At 37.6% G+C, this 19711-nt stretch overlaps 1 protein-coding gene across 4 annotated transcripts in view; it reads right to left on the bottom strand.

The window, feature by feature from the left end:
- LOC128995024 (pancreatic triacylglycerol lipase-like) overlaps positions 1–19711 on the bottom strand; it is a 53880-nt gene that overhangs the window by 31674 nt on the left and 2495 nt on the right. Inside the window, exon 1 of one of the 4 annotated variants that reach the window (XM_054419893.1) lies at positions 1627–1691. The exons of the other annotated variants lie outside the window; for them this stretch is intronic. The gene's annotated coding sequence lies outside the window, so the exon portion shown is untranslated. Of the gene's footprint in view, positions 1–1626; positions 1692–19711 lie in introns of those variants that run through there. 4 annotated transcript variants of the gene reach the window in all.

A 19711-nucleotide genomic window follows, 5' to 3' on the forward strand; every position in this document is an offset into this window, starting at 1 on the left:
TTGTACTGAAATTGACTATTCTTTTATTTGACTTTGATAATTGACAATTTAATACTGCTATCAGTAAGGGTTTCTATGAAATAAAATGTACATTAGGCAAAACCCTTGTCTTTTCACGATATCATATATTTCTCATATTAAATTCCCCCAAGACAAAGTCTTTGACAAAATTCACACCCATTTGCTAAAATAGTATAATCATTGACTATTCACTATGGGTTATAGCCAATAATATAGCTGTAAAGAAATTAGAGGGATGACAAAATTGTTGTCTTTACTCATTTGATTGTTATTGAAGATAATTCTGGTTCTTTCTAGACCTTAACTCAAACCTTTAACGTAAAAGTTTTAAAATATTGTTTTTGTTTTTCCATGTTTTTACTAACAAACTTGTACAAGATACAGGGGAAGCATGTAAAGCTTATGTTTTTATAAAACTGAAAACTGAAGTTGAAAATTGAAAGTTACGTTTTTTTTAGTTTTACTAGCAAATATCTAAGATACAGGGGAAGTTATTCAATTTAAGCACGTCAGACAAAATTGCGACCGCTAATAGTGCGAAAACGTCATTCCAAAATGGGTAGATGAAAGCAAGATCTCAACTAACCCTGTGATAGCTTCATAGCTAAAACATAATGCAGCATAAACAACCATTAACATATAAAATAACAAACAGTCAAAACTATCCACTGGTGAGAAAAAACGCCACAAAAAGTTCGGGAGGGGTGGCAAGTACCAATAGTGCACAAATACTAATTGAACATTTTGTGTATCTTTAATTTGCAAAATTAGACTACCTAAAAACTTTAAACTTTAAGCAATGTGTCTCTTTCCAAATGTAATCCTTGAGAACATCCATAAATCCAATTGAGGTTAAATATGCAAGCATGCAGTTGCCGTTGATGGGCCACCGTTGACATAGGACACATGATATGCATATGTAACACACACACACGTAGTATACACACACATGTACACACAGCTCATTGGTAACACATGGGCTTAAAGCTTTCACTCGTCCACGCTCAAGGCTAGAACCTCCACAGAGGGTAGCGAGAGTTGTGTGTGTTTGTGTGTAAATGTATGTTTATTTGATTGTGTGTTTGTGTACCAGCTGTACACAATGGTTACTAACTTCCTGTCGTTACTCTTCAGTACTTCCTTCCCGAACTCACATAAGATTTTATGTAATTTCCTAGAGAGGATTTTCAGAACATAAGTTGCGATCAAGGAAGAAGTGCTGTAATTGTAATTGAATAAAATAAATACTGAAGAAAATAACGTCTCATCATTACTGATCTCAATAAAGCGTTTGCTATGCCATTTTCAAGAAATTGAATTACATTGGATATTTTGTCTTTGTTGTAATTGCCTTAGTCACTATGCATTTCGCCACCTTGTGTGGAGGGGGTTTCTGCTTGTTGGTTCATTTTCTTATCACTAACACATTAGTCTACATAAACAAAAATATTTACACCTGAACTCAGGCAACAACAATAAAGGTTAATATAAAAAGTGTGCAAAGGATCAGATGAGTGGTAAGAAGGAGGCTAAAAAGTGGTAAAATCGTGTAGGAAGAAATAGCAAAGATGTAACCATAATAATTAGGATATGTTAACCACTAACCTGAAGGAAGGCATCGATTGAACAAAATATTTGAATGGAATGACCGAGTGGGTAAAGATGCGAAGGGACTTGAAGTAGACATAATAAAAGACCAGAAGTGTCTGTAGGGCAGTTACCATACCGCATGACGAGCCTTGGGGGCAAGTAAGCCAAATAAGTGGCGGATTTGTAATCTTTCAAAAATATGGAACACAACAAGAATAAATTTCACACATCCAGTTACCTTGACATAGTTACTGGATAAAATGGCATAATATTGTAAATACTGTAAACCTGAAGGTTAACGAACGTTCTTGTACAGAAGCATGAGGTTACTGGTAAATCTGTGCGTTTTCAGATATTGAGTTAAAGCATTTGTGTTAACCAGTGCGCGAAGGAACTTTGCACTCGCGTTACACATTATATTTTTCCTACAGTTACAATAAAACATATAAATAATGTGTCTTTCAAACACCATACAATGCGTTTTTAGGTTAGTTTAATTTAACGAAATGGGAAACGCTGCACCAGTTGATTGTATTCGTAGTATATTTAAGTGTTGCCAGCTTATTTTCAAGCATACACGTATTACGCGATTAATAAAAACACGCTTTTTTTGTTTGGTTGGAATACTGGAGTAGGAAAAAATTAAATGAGTGTGGAAAAGTAAGTTAGTTAATGCAGCAATTAGCTATAATCATCGCAAGGAAGCCCACTTTGTCAGGTAACTGTAGGAAAAAATAATTTGTGATGTTTCTCGCAAAGAACATTGCTTCTGCTTCTAGAACATTGATAACAAAGAACTGGACTGAAAGTAAACTTGCATACCTCGGAGTTAAAACAAGAGCTTGGACAAAGTTTATTTCCCAACTTGTTTTCAATTGACGTCCAAAAGAAGTGCTGTTGCCTTGACATAGTTGGCCTACTCTGAATTCAACGACGTTGTCAGATAGTTACGTTCCTTTGGGTCTGCGTTGAATACAATCAAGATTAGCCACGGGTCTAGACAATCCCCTTAATTATACTTGGGAGGAATTTGCAAGATAAAAGGTAGGAAGAAGTTTGGTAGACGAATGAATAGTTTCACAATGTTCCAAAATAACCCCGTGCTTAAAATATTATCAAGGGGAATATGGCATGAATATGAAGAGGGAGATTATAGACCAATTCTTCACGTTTGATGACGAAAGTCTTTTCTATTGTTTTATACTATGATGCTGGATTTTATTTTGAGATCCTACGTTAGTTCAAACCAGTGCAAAGGCGAGTATAGAATTTTATCAGCCAATTTTTAAATAGGTGTTTTGAATGAGGGTTGAAGCTTTATAGCGTTCCAAAAGTCCAATTCTTTACCCCCTACAAAGCTGAAATACAATTTCACAGTTCATGCAGCGAATTTGGTTATTGCTCTGCACAATAACTCATAAAGAGAAAAATTCACCAGGATTTAAAAAAAGGGTGGTTAAGCATGAGAGTTGTCTAGATGGTTGCTGAATTTATCAGCATTAAGTTATTTTTTACCTAACACGATATCTACCACTAGTTTTTATAAGATAGGAATTCAATAGGCTACTTGTCAGCAATGCGAAGTTGATATTGAAATAGTCACACTAATTAATTATTTTAGTCAGGCAGTTCCTGTATGGAATTCCCGTACTATCGTTCCACTACGTTATAAGCCTCATGCACTGTTTGTCTCTTTATTTGAATTACTAGTCCAATGCATTTCATCGCTGCAATAAAGTTTTTTAATAGCTGTGTTTGCATCTTTGCACGACCAATTTGAAACATAAAACATAAAATATTCTTCCTTCTGACTTCAAGAATAGATTGCGCTTTTATCTTCTTCTTTTGAAATTTACCCGTAAAATATTAATCATTGCCATTACTGACCACGTATTCGATCTGTTTGAAATTTTGGTGGGATCAAATTCACAATGGCATCTAAACCCAGATATCTCTATGATTAGACCACTTGGAAAATGCAGAATGGGCTTCGGGCACAATAAACTCGTATTAGATTTTTGAATAGGTATTGAAGAACAAATCAGATCAATGACGAAATAAACACTAAAACTGTTACAACTTACCCCCCGTAAGTCCCTACTCGTGTTTTAGTTTAACAACCTCGATTCAAGCATAATTCAACCATAACGTTTCCTCGCCGTAGACGTCACGTCATAGTGCAGACACTCTGCAAAAACTGTCGACCTAGATGCGAACCGTACCTCCCGGTCCGGAACCGATGTCCTCTACTTCCTGGTACCATGGACGCCCCCGTGGCTGCATAACCGTCGGGACACGCCCCCTTGGGCCTGACGATGGTCAAGAGTACGTCCGTTCTCCCAGTCAATTATGTTAGGTAACCCTAAGAAGCGACTGGGATGCTACGTGAGGCTAAGCAGATTACCTTCAACATTCACTTTTGCAATGACTTTGATTTGAGAGAAGTTGTGCTTCTACAAAGTTATGTGGAAGTGGTATGGAGATGTAGTATGCGTGCCAAGAAGAACTCTAAACTGATTTGAATATCAAGGGTATCTTGTTAGATACCCACTAATTTGGTGATAAGTTTCTTGTTATGACTTTTGAGGTATTGATCCTGATGTTAGACTGTATGCATTTTAAAATAGTTGGTCTCAAGAGAAATTCGAATAATTGAGCGAAGCTCACTTTCCCTCACTTTGTAACTTCTTTGTAAGAGCATCAGAATGTAATGGCTTGACCAATTGATATGAAATTTGGCCAACAGCTAAAGAATACTTCGCGCATTGTTTAGGTAAAAAATATTTGCAAATTTCCTTCTGGATTTTATTTTACGGGTCACGCAATTTCGCTTGTTATTTTAATGTTAGTTGAAAGAAAAATTAGATTGGGTTTATGACATATGGGTTTATCTCGTTTCATTTAAATAAGATAAACATATGTTAATTGTTTGTAACTGTTTTGTTTACATTTCAATGTTTACTTTCATCCTAAGTTAAAGTTACTGGAGTCTAAACCTTCGCTAAATCATCACGATGTTGTCCCCTGGCGCTGCGGAGTGGAGTGGGGGAAATTATTCTCCCTCCACCTCCCCTCTAGACGGCGTCCAAAAAAGCCCGCGTTGTTTTACATGCATATCATATACCTTATGCTGCAGTTTTTCAATAAGTTAAAAAATGAATATTTATAAAATTAAACTGTCATAAACTAACCTAACCAACCAAACATGCAGATTATATAAAAAAATAGTTAAAATAATAATCGAATGAAGGTTTACTAATCGAAAAAATAGTTCTGTTCATAAAATAAAATTATAAATGCCTTGAATTCAATTTTAGAATTTATTCATTATAAAATTAAACTGTCATAACCTAACCAAACCAACCAAACTTGCTGATAATGAAAAATCGAACAAGGTTTACTAATAGAAAAAAATAGTTCTAAAATTATAATAGCTCAAATTGAATTTTATAATGCTTTAGTTAACAAATTAAACTGTCATAACCTAACCAAACTAACCAAACTTGCTGATAATGCAAAAATCTTAGACAAAAAGTTAGTGGTACCGAGAGGATTCGAACCTGGTACCTTCAGATCCTCAGCCCGGCACGTTATCCATTAGACCACCGAGGCCGGTGTCTACAAACAAACCGTATCGTTGCGGTAATGGTGTTCCCTCAGCCAATAGAATGCTTTGCTTCCCCCACTCCGCAGTGCCAGGGGACAACATCGTGATGATTTAGCGAAGGTTTAGACTCTAGTGTTAAAGTTGGAATGTAACAGTTTATCAATGGAAGTAACAGTTTTGCTATATTTGTTTTGAAAAATGTTGATTGCACGAGTACATCCCGCTATGCACATTTACAAAGTAAGTATGATTTATCTATGGTACAAGCAAATGGTCAGGATGGCCAGTTTCACTACAAAGGTAAGATCATTAATGTTGAGCAAGATATTAATGAAATAACATCTGTCTTGGTCTTACCTACACTGCCCGAAAACTTAAAAGCCATCATTGTCCAACGTCAAGGCGTCTTTGGCCATATCGATTTCAAAGTTCGACGTGAAAAACTACAGCAAGCACTTATTTGGCTGAAGGCAAATAACCCATTCTATTTTGACATAACCATTAGTGATGAAGCGCTACACCAACTACCAGTCAATGATTTTGTTCACATGAGAGTACCGTGTGTTCGTGAAAACCAAGAAAGTCCTGATGAAATCGAAGAAGACCAAGTTGAAGAAACATCGGTGCCTATGATTGCGCAGTCTCGTCAAAGGGATCACGTTCAGAGACTAATGTGGCCGATCGGAACACTGTTGAAAGGGAACATATTGTAGGTTGTTAGCTGCTTTAGCCATTGACAATCTTTCAATAATGCTTCGCTCATTTATGCGTCTAAAGTGTAACGGCAGACCACCCTAGTTTAATGTGTCAAATCCTGTTAATCAAGCCTCATTAGTTCTGAAAAACAAAGTCTGAATAATGGTGATACAGAATGCACTTCCATTGATCCAAACTGAATAAATTATCATACTAACCACTGGTTTTAGAATATTACTAAACACCACGAGCTAATCTAAACATATGTATGCAGAATTTCTTGTCATACCTGACAATGATACCAAGTGATTGATATAGAGCTGGCCATCTATCCAAAATAAGGACCACAACAAGTCAACTACTATAAATTGACTTCACGATCAATCCTTCAAGCTATCACCTTCATCTATTTAGATGCTCCAACGATACAAACCGATCGGGATCTGATTGAACAGGACGAATCTTGATCGGGTTTGGTACCAAGAAAATCGAAAAAATACTGGGGTTTGGGCCACTTTCCCTTAAAAGCGTATGAATGATCTACAACAAAATATTAAAAGACGCTCACCAAAACGATTGGTTGAACAGGCTCTGAGTAAAAGAAGTAATAGTGATCATCTGTCATTATCCTAGATGGTCCAATCAGCGTTGGTGAACGTACTTTCATCATTTGACCGAGATGACATCACTTCGTGGCTTTACTGGTATTATGCCAATTTAATTACACAATCAACACTTCACCAGGTCTATTGATTGCAGACATAAACGTACGTAGTAGACGCTACCATTTAACTTTTAAATAATCGTTTGGGAAAACGAAGTTTTCATATTAAACTTAATGTGAAGTTAATTTAGGTTGTTTAATGCTAGGCGAGTCGGTAGCGTTACCGCACCGGTACGGTCTTTAGGCCCAGGGCAGCGATGTTGTGGGTTCGGACCCAGGTCACTACTTTTTATCAGTACAGTTCACCCTTGTACTATACCGGCTCACCTCTTGCTTTGCTGGATACTTTCCACTTACAGGTTCATAGCCCATGTGGATGAGCAAATGCAAGGTCCACCTCTGCCAACCTCTTAAAAAATGTATCAAGTGGTTCATGTGAAAGAGAAACGGTGTCGCCTAAAATACTTGGGCCATCACCAGACACCACGTTGATCGGTGATTTTTTCTCAATCGCCAACCATAGGCAGTAAAATAAACGGAACAGATACTTCGATCGATTCAGTGGAGCTTTTTCCTACTCAATTTGAAACCTCGCAAAAACAAAAACGACCTTCAACAGAGCACACCAAGAGTTGGAAACATGACGCCAAATCAGCTTTACCTAAAAATTTTACTACAAATCCACCGTCCATACAGGTAAAGATTATTCAATTGCTTCCTGAGTATGTATGTTATTAATCCAGCATCCACATTTATCCTTATTTGTTTATGTAATTACAAAAATAACACACTTGGCCGAAATCAGTCCACATTCCTGCCGCAAGTGGGGCAAGGTGGTTATGCAAGCTCGGACATGTTTTTGCTCGCCCACGACCGCGCGGTTACATACGGGAAGTTATGTCGGGACTCGTCCAAAGTTCACATACGAGGAATGCAGCTTACGCGGCCTGTAGCCCGTAGTCCGGTCGTGTGAAAGTTGAATATACTTTCTTTGCTCGCAGACGCCCGAGGGAAGGACAGACAATTGTGTAGACTGTGAAACATGTGAGTTGTGTGAGTGAAGGTCTATTCAAATATTTGAAGGGATAGTTTGATGGGCCCCAAGGCACAAGCCGTTCAGAGAGAGGGCAATCGTTGACGGCGCTCCATCAATGTGCCCATCGCCCATGGATGGAGGCGAGGAAGATAGGCTTCACGAAGAAACGCACGAACTCTACCTATGTCCTAAACCTAACCTACCACCTTTTACACATCCTAAACTAACCAACCCACCATATTCTAACCTAACCTAATGAACAAATTTTCTCACAACTTCTAGGCATATTCACGCTACACACCTGCTCTTTTCACCTTTTGTTAACGTTGATAAGCACCTGTGTGGAGTGTCCTATAGTTGTCAAGTTCCAGATTACTAAGACTGGTGCGGCCCTTAGGCCTCCCAATAAATTCTTACAATTGTTGACCCCAACCGGCAACGGTCTGTGGACCTTCACCTCGTTTCACAACATGGACCGGTATGTAACACTGTTGAGGTCTTCAGCGGATAATTCTTGAAGAAAATGAACGGTCAAAATAAATATTTGCTCTCACCGCTTACCGCTTTGCGCATGAAAAAGGTTGTTGACAAGCTTATGGGAGAAAGTATGTGTCAGAATGCTGATACCGTTGTCGTTTATTTCATCTTCACATTGTAATCAGATTCGTCCAACTGTTTTGCACAATGAACGCAACTAATAACAAAGCAAGAGGAGAGCACAAGGCGTTGAGGTGAGCATACACTTGTAAACGCCTTATTTCAGGTACAAAACTGTGCATGCTCAAGAAACAGCTGATCTCAGTAAAAAAAAACTTACACTGGTTGTCTCATTCAATTTATACTCGCATTCAGCTTCAAATGACTGTTCCGAGAAGAGTTTTGAGTCCGGTCATTGTGAAATTTGTGTAACAGGAAGCAAAACAACAATTTTGGGCCCTGAATGTAAAAACATAAGTTCCACGAAATTCTTTCTTCGATCGACAGGGTCGTGATTTAGATTTTGGCAGGAGAAAGCTGAAACTTGTATGTCGAAGAATGGTTTGAATCCAACATCACGTTGTTTTCAAATCTTCTTGAAATCTTTTCGATGGTGTGCTAGCATTTTATTCTTAGAAAAGTGCAAAATTGTATGGGTAGAAAGAAGGAGAAACTGAACGAAATTGATCTTTGTTATTGCGAAATAACCTATCCTGCTCCTAGAAACGGAAAATCTATGCCAATAACAGAGCTACATAAATAATTTCGCACATTCCACAATCATTCTTTATTTATTGGATTTGAAAGTCCAAGTCGCACAACATTTCAAATAACGATACTACATAGTAATCGGATCTAGCTAATTTCCCATAGCTACAAGAGTTATTGCAACTATTCTCGCTCGCTAAAATTATATTCATAGCTGAAGAAGTTGGTTTAGAGTTGGGTGCAGAATTTCGCTGGATGAATACATACCTGAAAGAATGAGGGAGTTTTAAGGAGGGGGTACGAGTTGGTCAACATCCCAGAGGAATGCTACACCAAAACTTTTCGCAATAGCTGGCCTGTAACCCAACACTACCTACTGATATTCCATCACATCGCCAACGTGTATGTGACGAATCGCTAACTTATTCCGCCTGAAGCGTAAAGACTCGTGCTGATATTTTACTCAGTTGAGGCATTCTTCGATTTGTGATGGAACGCAGGGGTGCCCATCCCCCCCTAGACTCATGACGCACCCCCCCCCCCCAATTGAGCAACAGCCCCCCCCCATAAATAATGTACACAACAAATGAGAAACATTATTCCCCCGCCCAGCACTATTTGTAAAACTATAAAAGAAGTTTTAAAATTTTTTTAGATATTTAAAATTCAAACCCAGGTAATCTATATCAATAAAGTTATAGTTTTGTCTGTACATTGCTCAGAATTATACATATTTTGGGTTATTTATGTTTTATACATTGAAGAAGTTGAAACATGTCTTATCTCAATTTATGTCCGTCTGTCACGGCCCAGAAGGCATTTTATGCAGCCTACTCATGGCCTACTCTAAAGAAAACTAGAGTACCGATTATGATTCTAATGGTTTAATTGTATCCACAGGATTGGCGAGAGAGTCCTTATAGCCATTAAAATATGGCCTCACTATTTTGGAAATAAAATAACGGACGATCAAAAACACAATTTTGTGTGATTTTTCTAGTTTATTTTCTCCATGTTTACTACATACGTCATTAATTTATGAAATGCTAATAATCTGTTAAGATAACACGTCATATATGAAATTACGAACAGCTGTTTTGATGAAGATTCCTTTTCCTAGCTGTCACTGATATTTTTACATAAATGTTCTTTAAGAATACTGTGTAGGCCCTAACCATTTCCGATCACGTTTGTAAGCAAATCCAAAACCAAGTGAGATTAATAACCGTGTGGCTTTGGCTTACATAACGGGTTTGATTTATCACGAGTACTAATATGTAACTGTAAATTAAATTAAATAACTAGCCATCATCCAGGTCGGGAACCGGAGATTCTGTGTGTATCAAGTTGTACTTGAATTTTGATTACAGGGAAAAGACCGTGAATCAGTGTTGTACAGGACTGGAAACTTATCTTCCTATATAAATAAAATTAGAGTATTATAAGTCACCTCAATTAAAGGATTTTTTTATTGCCAGAATATCTATATAGCGTTCGTAACCTCTGCTTAACGAATTGTCAGCGTCTTTCTCGATATAACGATCCCATCTCCTTCCCTTTAAAAACATCACAGCTCCTTTGATGAAAATGAAATGGAAACAACGCTTGCGCCAACAATCGTCTGCTCCGTTATACACTTCTGTCTGCTGTGCACTATGTTACAACAGATTTCAGGTCCAAACAGCTCGGGAATGATGACGATATAATGCTTAGTACACTGTGATTGAGTGATAACCATGGTAACTTTAGTAAGGCTGTGATTGGCCAATGAGTAGGCCTAAATATGGCAACTTGTTGAATTTGTGTATGAATTGAAGAGAAACCTATTAAAGAACAGAAGAACAAAGAAAGAGAATAACAATATTGTTCTCGTTACATTCTTTTTTAAGAGTGTTTTAATTATCTCTAAATATAATTTACACTTTTTTATAACTTATCTATCAATTCCTATGCTGTGATACAGCACCTATCGGTAGCCTCTGTCTATCATGAGCAGTACCTTATAACACTTTCTAAAGGTTCCTTTAATATTTACGTTATTTATAGCAATGCAATGTTTGGCTAGTGATTAGTTGAGTTTGAGTTAGCTACAATTTTAAACGCTGCCGTTTGTACAACTGAACAAAGATAAATGATTTGAAATTTACAATAATAATGATTGTGCAATATTGAATTTCGTTTATAAAAATGTAAATCGTGACGTTAATGGCTGTTTCCAGTGTTTTAATGAGTTTGTCATCTGTTTTTATACTATATTGGATTAACCGTATTTTTCATTCCCCCCCCCCCTCTCACTATTAACTCAGGTAATCGAGTATCTACACAATAGTGTAAAGTATTGTAGCCTATTCTACTTGCTACTTGATTGTATTTTAACGAGCTTTATGTCAACAAAGCGTTCTGCTGTGCTAAGTCGCGGTGTAGCTGGACGTGTCTGTACCACGCGTTATCTTTATCTATCACAGCAGTTGAGCCATCCCGTGCGCTCCCTCTTAGATCTCACGTCTTGCTAATCTTAAATAATAACTTTCTACACGAATCCTAAACCATCCTAAAATCCTATTTTAACTCATTTAATTCAATAATATAACTATTGTCATTAATTAATCCACTTTCTATCTGGCGACTTCGTAATGTATTTTGGATTGTCGTCACATTGAACACTGTTGCAATTAACTTTAGCCCCCCCCCATTTGAATTTTTTGAGCCCCCCCCCAAGAATTTCAATGACGCAGTCTGCGTCACGGCCCCCCCTTGTGGGCACCCCTGGATGGAAGCATGAACGTAATCTAACCAGACGGAGTGACGGAGATATGAAGAAATAAGGAAATGGTCACTTGATCCAATGGAGAAACCGACTATATTTGGAAACCAAAGGATTTTATAGTTGGTTGTGATAGAAGAAGTGAGATAGGAAAGGAATGCAATGTAATGCAGAAGTAATTTCATTAATTATTCAAGAACCTATTGTTTAGTGCTGTTTACACTTGTACTTGTACAATGGATGTATTGTGCTCGCTGATTGCAAGGGCAGAGTGCGGAGCTAACTGAGCCTTTATGATCACATTCACATTCACCAATGGGTACGAGGACGCGAGTCTCCTGAAGCGCCAGGTCGAGGAGAACTGCAAAGTCAGTTTGAAAGGTTTTTAGCGGAATTCTCAATTTAAAATTTTAATTTCTTAGAAAAGTGAGGTAAAGTAACACTGACCCATTTCCATGTGTAGCCAAGTAGGAGACAGTGAGTACACAGTAGTGTTGATCTGTCAGTCGTGTAACACTAACCCATTGCCATGTAGCCTAGTAGCGGACAGAGATGTTGAGGTGTGTGGCTGTGCAGTAACCCATTGCCATGTAGCCTAGTAGCGGCAGTGAGGTTGAGGTGTGTGACAGTAACCCATTGCCATGTAGCCTAGTAGCGGACAGTGAGGTACACAGCAGTGTTGATCTGACAGTTGTGTAACACTAACCTATTGCCATGTAGCCTAGTTGCGGACAGTGAGGTTGAGGTGTGTGACAGTAACCCATTGCCATGTAGCCTAGTACCGGACAGTGAGGTACACAGCAGTGTTGATCTGACAGTTGCGTAACACTAACCCGTTGCCATGTAGCCTAGTAGCGGACAGTGAGGTACATAGTAGTGTTGATCTGACAGTTGTGTAACACTAACCCGTTGCCATGTAGCCTAGTAGCGGCAGTGAAGTTGAGGTGTGTGACAGTAACCCATTGCCATGTAGCCTAGTAGCGGCAGTGAGCTTGAGGTGTGTGACAGTAACCCATTGCCATTGCCATGCAGCCTAGTAACGGACAGAGAGGTTGAGGTGACAGTAACCCATTGCCATGTAGCCTAGTAGTGGCAGTGAAGTTGAGGTGTGTGACAGTAACCCATTGCCATGTAGCCTAGTAGCGGCAGTGAGGTTGAGCTGTGTGACAGTAACCCATTGCCATGTAGCCTAGTTGCGGGCAGTGAGGTTGAGTTGTGTGACAGTAACCCATTGCCATGTGTCCTAGTAGTGGACAGTGAGGTTGAGGTGTGTGACAGTAACCCATTGCCATGTATCCTAGTAGTGGACAGTGAGGTACACAGTAGTGTTGATCTGACAGTTGTGTGACACTAACCCGTTGCCATGTAGTCTAGTAGCGGACAGTGAGGTACACAGCAGTGTTGATCTGAAAGTTGCGTAACACTAACCCGTTGCCATGTAGCCTAGTAGCGGACAGAGATGTTGAGGTGTGTGGCTGTGCAGTAACCCATTGCCATGTAGCCTAGTAGCGGCAGTGAGGTTGAGGTGTGTGACAGTAACCCATTGCCATGTAGCCTAGTAGCGGACAGTGAGGTACACAGCAGTGTTGATCTGACAGTTGTGTAACACTAACCTATTGCCATGTAGCCTAGTTGCGGACAGTGAGGTTGAGGTGTGTGACAGTAACCCATTGCCATGTAGCCTAGTAGCGGACAGTGAGGTACACAGCAGTGTTGATCTGACACTTGCGTAACACTAACCCGTTGCCATGTAGCCTAGTAGTGGACAGTGAGGTACATAGTAGTGTTGATCTGACAGTTGTGTAACACTAACCCGTTGCCATGTAGCCTAGTAGCGGCAGTGAAGTTGAGGTGTGTGACAGTAACCCATTGCCATGTAGCCTAGTAGTGGCAGTGAGCTTGAGGTGTGTGACAGTAACCCATTGCCATTGCCATGCAGCCTAGTAACGGACAGAGAGGTTGAGGTGACAGTAACCCATTGCCATGTAGCCTAGTAGTGGCAGTGAAGTTGAGGTGTGTGACAGTAACCCATTGCCATGTAGCCTAGTTGCGGGCAGTGAGGTTGAGTTGTGTGACAGTAACCCATTGCCATGTGTCCTAGTAGTGGACAGTGAGGTTGAGGTGTGTGACAGTAACCCATTGCCATGTATCCTAGTAGTGGACAGTGAGGTACACAGTAGTGTTGATCTGACAGTTGTGTAACACTAACCCGTTGCCATGTAGCCTAGTAGCGGACAGTGAGGTACACAGTAGTGTTGATCTGACAGTTGTGTAACACTAACCCATTGCCATGTAGCCTAGTAGCGGACAGTGCAGCTCGGCGGAACGTTTGGTCCATGTGGAGGAAGTGCATACCTTCACTTTCCCCTCGATTGCGCAACACTTTCTACACTCGCCAAGTCGCCAGTCGCTGCCAGTCCTTTGATTTGCATGATTGGTCACTATGGTCAGTCAAAATCCCCAATTCCTCGTTGCTGCCCTTGCGTGGAACAAGCTGAGTAATGTAAAATGATGGGCAACAAGTCGATGAGACCTACGTTTGAAATCTAACATTCGAGAACTGTAAATACTAATGATGCATGCAGTGTATAGTATTCATCTTCAAATAGGAAGAATGCAACAAAATGATTTTTTTTTTTTTAATTGAAAAATGGATTCAGACTTGTATTTACGATTACGTTCATAGCTTTAGATGGCAAAAGCTTTATGATAGCTATCTGCACACGAGTAGCACATCTCTCTAAAACCCACTTTGATTGCCCATTTTCTGGGAGCTAGATGGTCAGAAATGCAAAACACGTTACTCCTTTAAAAAACATCCAGAGGCTTGAACAGTCAATTCTAACGAGCGGAGAAGGTAATGCACGGTGAAGAGGTTTCTTGATAATTTTTATCCTTTGACATTTTTACCACATTTAGTGCTTATAGAACATGTATATTTCCATTCAAAAATTGTTTGAGTGCATCTTCTGTGCGATATAGACGTGGGTATTAGAGGTTTTAACTGCTTCAAAATGAAACCCAACTCTCAAATGGTTTTGATCAAGGGAGATCTAAATAAAAATTGAGTATAAAATACAAAGTTTCATTCTTATTTGGGTTGAAATACACTTCAGTTACATCCTCGTCTTAACAATCAGAATTACGCATTTTCGTGTATCCGATACATTACAATTTGCAATTTGACATGTTTCCTGACTGACCTTTTTCACCAATAGGTCAAACAATCTAGAGTTTATGTTTAGACCTATCAAAAGTTGTCTTATCACGAAAACGTACACATACTCATTTGATTTGTGCATTTAATTTACTAAAAATAGAAAGGGGATAGAAAGATGGTGGAAATTTTCCCAATTCGACGAATCTGTTATCTAGCGACTATCGATAAATCGGAAACGACTTATCGGTAACTAATAACTCGTGAAACAACCGGAAACATTACAATATTTCATACTTGAACCGCGACTCCGCCCCGAAGAAATGGTTCGGACATCCTTCAGCAATCCGGTCAATTCTACCCGACTTTCGCCCAGCATACTTCCAGCTTTCTATGTTCTTTTGACGTGTTAATTAGCGTAAATTTAAATGTTGTGGTTTAACATTTTCAGTTTTTTGCTACCAAACGATAATGATATTGACTGAGTTCATTCAGCGAATAAGGAACAAAACAGCGACTGTTAAACCTTCGTCACTGTTTACACTTGACATTAGAAATGCTCTGTCATACAAAGACACATTTCCAATCCAACGGAAAGTGGAATACAACATTCAACGTGATACACATTTTCTAACTTGTCTGGCAAATATTTTTCGTTGTACCTGTTAGTAGTTATGTAGCCAAATCGTTATGCTCGAAGGATTATATTATGTCCGATTTTGAACAACAGTTTCCTCAAGAACAGTTGATTGCCATTAGTTAAGATAAACAAATGTTAAGTATTTTCAAATATTTAACCTTGCAAACAAACTCCAACTAGGAAGTACTAAAACCTCGCATTTCGAAGACATTGTTTACGCAAAGCTCGCAAATTTAATCTCTTATGACATGGAAACTACATTAGGAACTATGCTTTTTGTTTTGGCACAATGCAAAAAGTTGATAGTTTGTGTAAACAACTTAAACGCCGACAGGGGCGCTCGAGTCTGTACAAATACTGTTTGGAAAAGAGAGAGCAAAAGCTCTACACTATCATAGGTACATATCAAACACTAACTTGTGTTTTGGACACAGATTTTACCTCCAAAGATCTGCATTCATTGTTCAAAGGGAGTACTTACTGGGTTCAGCAAAGTTTAGATTTAAGGAGATTGTTTCAACATCGTAGCAGACGACTCCGTAGATTTTTATTTGTAAGAGAATTACGAAATGCTTGGTTTCTCGGACCAAACTGGTTCGCTGCTTGCTATTCAACATTACTGCGTGCTCCTTGAAGTCTTCGACACGAAATATTGTGGCTCGAAATCGAGTATAGCATAGCACCCAGTACAACTAAATATCAGTCCTGTACCAAAGGTAAAACATCTAACTATCTAATATACTTAATGCAACAAGGGGTTTCTATGTAACGTCCCTTTTCACTCATCCCACGATTTAAATAAGATTGAGGTGTCATTTCAAAGCTTATGAACCAGCGGAGTGACGAATTATAATTACATTTAATTTTAGGCCTTCGGCCATTAGTTTTATTTCAGGATAATGCTTTGAAGGGTTTAGTGTTGCTGATTAATTTTTTTACAACAGTTTCAAATGTCAAGAATACTTATTTTTAGCATTTTCAATCCCCTATCAAACAATACCAAGATAATAAAGATCGGACAGAAGATAACTGAAATATAACGTTTTTGGTGATAAGATAAGGCAAAGTTAGTCGGGAAACACTTAATTTTACCTGATCTTATATACAAAAAAACTTTTGCAGAACTTTTGACCGAATTACACGCCGTTGGTACCAAATGAAAGATATTTACCTGTAGATGTGCAGAATCCCTTTATAAATTAAAATAGGCTAAAAAATAAGCACAATAATGAATGTGAAATTTCAAAAATATTAACATGGGTCTTATGGGTTACCATGCTAGTGACAAAATAACATCAAAATATAAATAGAAAATCTAAACAAATTCCAATCACATGTTTCATTTACACAGTTTGGGGTAAAAATAGAGAAGTCTGTACATTATTTTTGGTTGAGTTTTCGACAACCCCACCACCTCTAGGAACCAATATAAAAATACTTGTCTGAATTAATTTTTAATTAAATATATTTAAAATCATTAGGTTTAATGTGTACCTAGGTTTGTTGCTACTAGGAAACTAATAAAGTGTATTTTTAGTAAAATATTGATAGCTTAGTATCTATATATCTAATTCCGTAAGCCCAAAATTTTACAATGAAATTGTGAGCGAACGGGAGGCGGTAGAAAGCTGGAAGAGGTCTCATTTTAAAGGTCTGGGCATGAAATTTTGGGAAAAATTATTCATTTTTCTTAATTATGCACAAAAAGGTTGTTACGGAATAAAAACAATTCACATTTAAATAGCATGGGAATCTAATTTTATGTATTTTTATTTAGTGCAAACACAGCTGTGATTATATAAATTGAAAAAATATAACCACAAAACTTAAAAACTGTAAACTTAAATGGCTTGCACGGTAACAATGTATAATGTCAGAAGACTACCACTCAGAGGTATTGTTCCTCGAAATGAGAACTAGAGGCGCCAGATTTGGCACGATATTAATGGAAGAAGAATAAATGAGCATCGGATAACCATGAAGTTATTCCTGTGTATAGATTACCACTTTTATGTGAGATTGCATTACACAGCGTAGGGCCAATGAACTATGGGTGCATTCATTGTAGTGCATTGCGCAATTTGATTTGGTGAAATTGTGGCGGAAGGCCGAACCTTCACAAAAGTTGGCATTAATTTGAAAATCTCAGTGTTTACCCATGGTTAACTTTATGTTGCTTTTAGATGGGTAAAGAGCGTGGATGATGTTAATAGTACCATAGATAAAACATACTCCCTTATAGTACTAACAGATCAAAATGGATACTATACAACAAATGTTTTTTCAGAGAGATTTTGTTAGATGAATTAGCAATTTACAATTTGGATGATGACATTATCTCTATATGTGTTTTTCTAAGTGAATTTGTCTATATTTAAAGAAATCTATATATATTTATTTAATAGTCATGAAGAATGTTATTGGAAAATGTTCCTTAGTTGTATTATGATTTGAAAGTTTATATTATAAACACACCACATGTCCTTTGGAATTTTGTATTTTAAATAGAGCAGACATCAAAACGCATTTTGCAGGTATGTAATAACTATTATACATATCATAATAAAAAAAGTTAAATGATAATTCAAGGTAGGTAGGGTAACCCATGAGACTAATAATTTGTAAAAGTAATTACTATAGAATATAGGGGCTATTGCCCCTACAAGCCACTAGTAAAATACATAAATTTGCCGAGTTTTATCAAAATATATCTACAAACAAGCAAACAACAACCTTTTTCAATATTCTCCATGAGAATGACATGGGATTTTTTAAGTTAAAATTTTTTTGAGTTTTCTCCGTTACCAATAGACGTCCAACACTTTTATATACTAAATTATTTGTTTTGTAAGCTCTTTTGAGAAATTTTGTGTTTTGAGGGTCAAAAATTAGAAAACCCAATTTTTACCCCATAAAACCCCGTTCCTATGGTCCGATCATGCTGGTTCACGAACTCATCCAAGATTATCCCGCCTTACTCCTTTAAGCCAAATTTCATCAAAATCTGACAAAAATTACTCAAGTTATTGTGCTCACGGACACATATATATATATATATATACATACAAATTTGAACGAATGGTGTTTTTGGCCTCTGGGGGCATCAAAATGAAAAAGTAAATCGGTCCCGGGCCTAGGTCTTACCGTGCCACATACGGTAATAGCTTCTTTCCTATAGGGAAATTCGCTAATACACTAAACTCACATTAAAACCAGGTTCAGATTGACCATAAGAAGTTATGACAATTATTTAGTTTTTCCCTATTTCAACCGGTTCTACCAACTATCACCTGATATCAGTGTACTTGACCTTTCTATTTCCGAGTTCGTTTCCAGAAGCTTCTATTCTTGCATGCCCTGTTTCTAGGTTCATATTTGTGACGGAATGTTTGGAGACTACGGTACTGGGTGAAGGTTGCCCCCGAGGCTTTCCCGATATAGAAGATTGTCTCTCGGTCGTCTACCCGAACCGACAAATTCCGATCACAGATAAGCAGGGTTGGGGTTACGAGGAGTCAAAACAAATGTTGAGTTTTGTTTAAAAGATTTATGAAATATATTGAATAAATTTGTTTGTTTGCTTGTATATTTTTACGGAAAAAATATAAATCAATTTAAAAAATGTTTTTTTTTTAATTTGGCAAATTCAATAATTTTATACTAAGCTATTATCGTTCCATTCGAAAACACACTTTATTACCTTACTTGTAGAAGAAAAATTAAGTACTCATTTAACCTACTTAAAATGGGAATACATCTGTCGTATCTTCACAAAAATAAGCAGAAAAAATGTATCCAAAATTAAAAATAAATTAACACGTACCTTATGGGTTGCCATGCTGGTGACGAAATAACAACGCAATATAAATACCCCCGCAGCAGCACACCTGCCGACTAAGCGAATTTCCATTTGTCTGAATTGATTTTCAGTTAAATATATTTTAATAACATTAGGTTTAACGAGTACCTAGGTTTGCTGCTACAAGGAAACTAATAAAGTGTGTTTTTGAGTAAAATATTGATAGCTTAGTACAAAATAAATAAATTTGCCAAGTTTGATAAAAATATATCCATAAACAAGCAAACTACAACATTTGACAATATTCTCCATAAGAATAACATGGGAATTTTAAATATACAATTTTTTTTAATTTTCTCCGTTACTAATAATCGAACAAATATACTTTTATTTACTAAATTATTTGTTTTTTTAAGCTCTTTAAAAAGATCTAAAGAGAAATCGGGAAATTTTGTGTTTTGAGGGTCAAAAGTGAGAAAAACCAATTTTTACCCCATAAAACCCCCCGTAAAGCCCCGTTCCCATGGTCCGATCGTGCTGGTTCGCGAACTC

This window comes from Macrosteles quadrilineatus, unplaced genomic scaffold (assembly GCF_028750875.1).
Source record: "Macrosteles quadrilineatus isolate MER2022 unplaced genomic scaffold, UCM_ALF_1.0 Scaffold_5__1_contigs__length_97177068, whole genome shotgun sequence".
Taxonomy (NCBI): Eukaryota; Metazoa; Arthropoda; class Insecta; order Hemiptera; family Cicadellidae; genus Macrosteles; species Macrosteles quadrilineatus.